Below are 8,197 nucleotides of genomic sequence, written 5' to 3' on the forward strand. Positions count from 1 at the left end.
GGGCTATGACAAGCACAGGACAATTTGCTTAACCATCGAATAAGCATTTCGGTGTCTCGACCAACAGATACTGACTTTTTGGAACAGCATATTGCATGTTCTCTGAAGGTCTATATGAGCTCAGTGAATACCACGTCATCCTGTGACTGCATTTTGGAGGATTTAGCTGAATTCCTTGGGCTAATCTGTAAGGTTTTTTTCTGGGATTCTGTTTGTTCTCCCGTTTAATTTTGTTCAATCTCGCACTATGTTTCCACGTTTGGACTCAGAATGAGATGGACAAGAACAGGAGGCTCATAGGGCTTTGTTAAAACTACTGTTCATGTACATCAAACCAGACAGTGGCTTGTTGGTAAAGCAAATTTTATTCAGAGTGCATACCTCCTAGATTGCATTTTTCAGGTCTGGAAATTATCCCACAAGTGATGATTAACTAAGAATTTTAGTGCCTTGAAGTTGGCAGCATGCAACATTGATGGCGTTCCTCAAATTTACTGCCGTTAAACGCAGGATGAACACTGCTGGTATCCTCTGAAACTATTGAAGGCTTGTGCTTATTCAACTGGGGTCTTCTTTTTATGCCTAAATGGTGACGTCAATAATAGAGCTCCTAACCTACGCCGCTCAGATATAAAAATTTGATTTCTGTGATATACGAGAAAGAACAAGACAAACTTATGCCAGCCATCGATGTGGCCAAGATATCTCAGCCTGGCGGCGTTGCCGTAGTCAATATCAGTATATGTTCCAGCAGCCAGTTTATCTTTTCTACATAAAAATAAGCTAATGCACCACGCAGACAAACGTGGACGGCAGTTCCAGTAAGGTCAATTATGTTAACTCGCGAGTAAGCCTTGGAAGTCCCATAATATCCCGTTACCTTCGTACGCCACCATTGCGGTGTCCTTGCCTTAATGATGCTATCAGAACAATGCCTTGGTTAAAAAACCTCATATGTTGAGGTAGCATTTGATCATGCTTTTTCAATGATTCATTAATGTGCTGATACTTGGTTTGGTTCTTAAATAGCTTCAACTTCTCCTCCAAGTTTCCCCTAATCCACAAAGTATCTCAACGCAATTTTTTATCTCTGTCCGTCCATTGCTGCACCGCGTTCCAAATTATGCAGAAACATCAAGTTTCCTCGATCTAGCTCACGAGATTTGCTCTTGTAGTTCTTGAACAGTTTAAGATTCAGTATGGATCTTCAGGATACTTCACTACCGGCTGTGTGACGCTCAGTAGGCTATCCGTGTGCACTGGCAATAAAATAACAAATGACAATCTTAGAAACTCCGCTATCCAGTGCATCAAAAGTGGTAGGAGGTCACTTGTCTGGAGAAGCGCCAGAATTTCGGTTATCGTTCCGAATAATGCCTTAATGAATGCCTTATGAATATGTTATCTTCCTGGTGTCATTCGGTCAAAAGATATTGCCCGGCTTTCGCTTGCTAAAATATTTGTAACATAGGATCTGTAGATTAAAAAGTCATGCTGCCTCAACATTCGTAGGGCGCTGTGCTCAATGTCTTGTATCAGAGGCTTTAACTCCCATCCCTACATCATCTTCACACTATCCGACATCAGGTTAACAAACCCACAATTGCAGCGACCGTGTTTGATTTCGTCTTGGCGGAACGGCTTATTCGTGGCTTCCCGATAAGTGGTGCGACCAGGCGCCCTTTTCATTTTCTAAATTGAGATAATGGTAACAACCCGGACCTACATGGCCGTCAACGGCTGTAACCCATCTGGTCTCGGAGCTTTGTTCATCTGGAAAAATTATCGGTAGTTCGGACGCAATGCGGCTGCAAATGTATTTATCTCCTATCTCCAGTTGATTTCAGACCTGAATTGAAAGACAGGCTCGTACTGAAGTGTCTCTAGCAGTGTACACAGTCGAGTAAACCTAGTTTTTTATTAAATGACAGCTACATTACCACCTAGTATTAGATGTCTAAATTGCTTGACACACTTCAAATCTCAGTAATAACAAGTCGCCTTCCATCCACATTATTCTGATGATGAATATAAAACAAGGCGTGGCTGTCCGATCCACTAAAGAATGGACGAGGTTCTACATACTTCCTTTAGATTTCACCAGCGAATCGCCCTGACACCGAATCATCTCACACCCTGACTTGACCTACGACTGAATGGCCATAAATACATCACAGGCTGGTCATTCCTTAATGCTTATTAAATTCGGCTTTCCGACTTGTCAGAAGCAGCCTCTGCTATTATTTTTGAACCTGCCGAAGGACGGTTATCGCACAGTGGGTTGTTTTAACAAGTTCGCGTCAACTATTCACGGCCGAAAGGAGTAAAATGGCGATGTTCATTCTGAGGCTTTAGTGAGGGCTGTAACCTCAAGAAAGAATTCGACGCACAAGATTAGGAAGCTCATGAAGTCCGTTCTATCGGATTCCCGCTATTTGAGAGCGTTGGTATGACAGCAAAATTTGGATGACTGAAACAAATCTCAAGGTCAAAATGATCCGTGTATTTAAAGGGAAAGATTTTGGAATAGTACTTGAACAATAATGAAATCGTCTTTGTACGTGACTTACAAAGAAAAAGTGTGCTGTTTTTTTTCACCATGCACGCGGCCACGCAAAGTCGAGTGCTTCGTCTTACCTATTAAGTCGCTGGTTTTCACGGATTCACGGATTGATACACAAGATCAAGGCTATTGCCCTAGATTCCCGGGTCGCTTTTGTTCTTGTCGGTCAGTGGTTGCTGTTCACCTGAGAGGCACAAGTGAAAAAAGGGTGTAGCACTGCTCTTTATGTTTCAGCGCGGGGCAGTATGCTCGCCAGCGCGAGGATTCGCATAAATAAGTGTCTAATAATGCTTCAAACAGGGTTCTAGAAGGAGCGTGAACAACCATCGGAGGAAGGTCATTCCACACACCTACTACCCGAAATGAGATAAAATTTTGTCTAATGAATGTGTGTGCTTTGGTCTTGAAAATTTTCTCACTGTGTCCCCGCCGTGTGTTTGCTGGGTCAACGCTAAAAACCTGTTTGCCAAGCAGGGCATAGGTAAGAATTAGGTCCCCCCGGGGGCGACGGTACTCCAGGAGAAAGAGATCAAGCAACGCGAGACACGTTTCGTAGCCCACGGATTTGAGGCCAGCAACCAATCTCGCGGCGGCTCCCTCGACAAGCTCAATGAGGGTGACGTCTTTCGTGCGTATTGTTCAAACAGCTTGGTTGGTGTACTCAAGGAGCGGTCTGACGTAGGCATCATAGAGTATTTTGAAGTCCGTGCGAGTAATACGGGAGAAGGTGCGTCGGATCATCCGTAAAATGGCGGATGCCTTTTGGACATATTTCCCACGGTGCAGTGAGGAGGAAAAGTTCGATGGGACCCAGATGCCCAAATCCTTTTTGGCATCTATCCTCGTGATGTTTTCTGGTCCTTTCTCACCATGTATAACAAAGGCACTATCCGAGTCTCCTCCAAACGACATATGGACGCACTTTTCATCATTCAGAATAAGGGGCCAGTCCACCGACCATAACTTGGCAGCGTCTTCTTCCATTTGGAGAGCACTGGCATTGGAATTCCAGGATTTCAAGTCCCCCGCAAAAAGTAAACATGGACTTGCAAAACTGGGAGGTCGTTGACGTAGATCAGAAACACCACTGGTCCCAGGACGGAGCCTTGAGGAACTCCGATGGAGACCGGCGCTGGAGAGGAGTGGTGGAGCCCACCCTCAATCGGAATGATCTGTCTGGTAGGAACGCCTTGATCCAGCGAAGGATTTTCCCTTGAATCCCGTAAGACTCGAGTTTGTGGAGCAGCGGGACGTGTGGGACCCTGTCAAATGCTTTTGAGAAGTCGGAAAATATGGCATCCGATATGAGTTCTTCGTCCTTGGCTTGGGTTAAGCTGCCCGTAAACACGAGCATGTTTGTTACGCAAGAACGGTTTGGGAGAAATCCGTGTTGAGCTGGAGATGTCAGATTGCAGGAAGTAAGGTGATCTAGGATAGCTCGTTTCAGAATGCGTTCAATCACCTTGCAGGGCACGCTAGTGAGGCTTATAGGCCTATAGCTGCCAGGCGACAGTCGGTCACCAGTTTTGTAGATTGGCGTGACAATCATTTCTTTCCAAGCAGAGGGAAGGTGGCTTTCGTCAAGTGACTGACAAAACACCAAGTGTAAATATTTGCCAGTGTGGAGGACGTTTCCTTCAGGATCCTTGGATGGACATCGTCGGGCTTCAACGCGCAGAATGGGTTGATGTTGTGCAAGAGTTGACCAATGTCCTCCACCGTGAAGACCAAGTCGGTTAGAGGCTGTTCGTAGTTTCTTCTTGACAAGAGTGGATGTGACGAGGACGCTGGGGCTGAGAATAGACACGCATAGTGTTCTCTGTAAACCTCAGATACCGCTGTTTGGTCATTCATTGGTTCTCCGTTTTCGTCCCACAAGAAGAACGCGGAAGACTTGTTTCTGCGGCGATGTCTCATGTTTTTGAACAAGACGTTTTTGTTTTTTTCGAGCGAGGTCCAGAATGGTGGCTTGTTTTTGTGTGTTCCATTTGAGGATTTCTGACTTATAGCGGTTCCGCATTTTACGAAATGCCAGCTCATCTTCCGTGTCCCCTGCAGTCAACTTTTTGAGAAAGAGTTGGAATCTTTTTTCCAGGAGCCGCCGAATCCTTTTTGGCAGCTGCGGTTCATCCTAGTGCGTGCCGGTTTTTTGGGACGAACGTCGCGTCAGCCTGGTGAACATTTTGGGCAATGGTCCTATATGTTTCTTCCACTAGAGATTGTATCTTTGTGATTTGTTAAAGAAAGTTGTGCGTTCCTGAGAAGTCTGCACGGTGGAAGCTTCGAAACCACGATTGAGGTTCTGGCCCAATAGCAGATGAAATCAAAGGTCAGTACACAGTGGTCGCCATGTCTCAGTGGAGCGGTACGTGTTACCTGCTCAACGAAGTGTCTTTCGTTGGTGATGACCAAATCCAGGATGGATGGTATTTGGCCTGCGCAGTATCTGGTGGGTGCAGCGTCATGTTAAGTCCAAGTACTCTGTTGAAAGACTTCAAACAGCGCCGCTGCAAAATGTCCGCCTGATTCGACGCGCTGGAGCTCAATCCAGGAGGCCTTTGGGGCGTTGAAGTCACCTACCAGCAGAAGATGTTTGAAGTGGTAGTTGAAGGGTTGTTGCTCGAGGGTTCGTATGAGGAATAGGTCATCTTCAGGTGCAGTCGAGGGGCTACGGTAGACCGCACCGAGAGGAAGAGAATCGGATCCGTGCAACGGGATTTGGACCCACAGTGCATTGCAAAAGGATGCGGGGGTTGTGTCAGAGAGGACAACCGGGATTGGCAGGGACGCATGTAAGTACAGAGCAACCAAACCTGCCCACCCAGGTTTTGAGTCGGCTCGAAAAATAGAGTAGAGGTCTATCGAGATATCCGCATCAGAGACATCTGGTGTGAGCCAGTTCTCTGTAAGTGTGATTATGGACGGTTGTTCAAGGTAAGATGACTGTTTAACATCGCCAAGTTTGTTGAAAAGGCTTAGGCAGTTTGCGGACAGGCATTTCACCACCGTCTCTTCTACCTCCGAGGGTGAGGAGCCGAAATTGGGGGTGACCAGGGTGGTTAGCAGACTTAATAGTTGTGCGCCGGGTTTGAGTCCAAGGCTCCGAAGGGGGCTCTGGAGCGATGTGGTTTGCTTCCTGTCTTCGTGGTTTCCGGGGTTGCTTTTAGCTTGCGAGGTTTTTTCGTTCCGTGGGGGGCCGGTTAGCTCGGGCCTTTTGGCTTTGGGGGATGAGGTCTTTTCGACCGTTGCTGTTTGTAACCCTTTCAGCACACCATTTTGGCGACCAGATTTGCTGTTGATCAGGGATGTGCGGCAAGCTTTCGCCTTCCTGGATTCTTGGGCGTTTTGGCGTGGTTTGGCCCGGGAAACTGTCTCTGTGAGGCCCCGGGCGCTGGGTGGCGGCACCAAGAAGTAATGATTTTGGTGGCGTTCCCGAAAGGCTCATTTTCGCTCGTTTCCCTTCTGGCGTAACCATTCTGCGTGGAGCGATTAGTCGGGCTTGATGAGGACATTCCTAAGGATTGATTGTGCCGGAGAATGAGTCCCAGATTATCACTCTGCTTTTTCTTAGGCGCCTGTCCACTAAAGACGATGTGGCGTTCTTTATAGCCGCGCCAAAGAGTTGTATTACTTTCTTCGCAGCCAGAGGGCCCGGTATGGATATCGCAAGGTAATCTTTCAGCGAAGAAAGTACCTTGTCAACTTTCATCCAGGTCGCTGCACTTTTAGTGTCTGAGTCCTCCAGTGCCTTTGAAAGACGCTCCGATTCCGCGTCGAGTATCCCGATCAAAGCGGAACACTGCCATTGGTCTTTGTGAATCTGCAGTGGGGATTGGGTACCGTTTTTGGGGGCTTTCCTCTTGGCTGCGGTATTCATTGCACCCTTAACGTAGAGGCAGCTGAAGCAGACAAACGGGTCAGGAGAATTACCTAGTCGGCTTATCTGGTCATCCTGCAAACCCGTGCATTTGAAGTGCCACCAGGCCTTGCAGGTGTGGCATTGCATACCGCGTTTGACGTTCGACGGGCAGCCATTTCGTCCACATCTGTTGTGGTCTGTCAATGGGTGCTGAGGGCAATCGGTATAAATTGATGTCATGTTTAGGACTAGATGTAAAATAGGAAGTGTGCGCGAAACAGCAAGGGTTATCTCTCAAAATATTTTGTTAGAGTAATAAAATTCAACAACTACTCGTGTGTACTCTGTGAATAGATCGAACGACGAAATTTTTTTCACAAATTTGCACGAGGGAAAAACGAAACCGATTTCGAATGTATCGCTGATAGTTACTAAACTTTCTATCGGACACAGCGGAGCGTCTTCGCCGGTACGCTGAGTAGTTGATAATGGTAGGGGAAAAATTAGTGGGTTCATGAGCAACATGGGCTCATGAAACACGCCATGTTGGGAACCAATAGAGATATGCTGAACTACGGACAAACAATCAGGTCAAGTATGGCAGTTGCGGTACCGCCATCGGGGCGCCGTACTTCTGTCCGTGACCAGCCCTGTAAATGAACATTTTGGTTGTGTCAGTTTGGGTCTTAGGGGTAGAAGATTTGTGACGAATTAAGGGTATGGATGGAACATTTTCATGGGTTTATCGATGGCGCGGGGTGGTTCTCCACAAAGTCCATATCTAATTTTATAATTGTCCCAGATACTGGGTAGATAGAACAAATATGTAAATGGGTCGTTTCCAAGATGGTATTTCAAGCGTGCGAACCTCTTTACCAGGTGGTTAACTGGCATGCATTTGGGTGGATGGTAGGAATTGTTGTGTATTCGAGGAAGGCATCTTATAAAACCGGTTAAGAAAGCCACCGCAGACAGGTTCTGGAAAGGTTCAGTAATGCTCATTCAGAATGTGGCCTGGGAAGCTGATAGGAAGGTACATTACCCATCAGAGGACGATGAGGTTACTTCGGGAAGGTGGGTTTACAACTTGGGGAATAGGCTGAAGGCTTTGCTGAACGAATTTCGTCAGAAGTATTTCACCGTGTACATTAATTGGATCTCCGTTAAATTAAACGTGACACGGAATTCTTTATCTGGTATGGTGGATGTTTGGAATAAAAGGTGGGTTTCCTGGGGTAGGCTACAACCAGGGAAGCTTAAGCCAGCGGCACAGGAGTTCAAGAGAAGTCGCTTTTGTCTAAATTTTCTGGTCACATTACTGAAATCATTAGGAACTTTAATGATCAATCATCCTTTACAATCATGATGTTGACAGAATAGTCCACCGTGTCTTCTGCCTCCATGAGTATTTTGGAGGGGATTGATGGTACATGAAGTAGGATCGACTAAACAAGTGTTTAGGGTCGATCCAGGTGAACTTGGCACAGCAGCGAATGAATGAAATGAAGCATCGACAAAACTTGCATCATGAGACTAATCTTGGAGCTGAGAGGATCGTTAGGGGGTGGCGCGCAGATTAAAAGGTGACTGTGTAACGCAGTTGAAACTTGACTGTATTGCCTTGCACGTTTAACACATGGCCTTATGAATGCCTCCCTCTCTCTCTTCCCCCTATTGCAGGTACCACGGACGAGTCACCACGGGCCCTGGACAGGGAAGAGTATCCCACTTATACACCCCCCCCTAACTGACCTTGACCCAACTTTGTACACCCC

The sequence above is a fragment of the Opisthorchis viverrini genome, assembly GCF_000715545.1.
Source record: "Opisthorchis viverrini unplaced genomic scaffold opera_v5_77, whole genome shotgun sequence".
Classification (NCBI taxonomy): Eukaryota; Metazoa; Platyhelminthes; class Trematoda; order Opisthorchiida; family Opisthorchiidae; genus Opisthorchis; species Opisthorchis viverrini.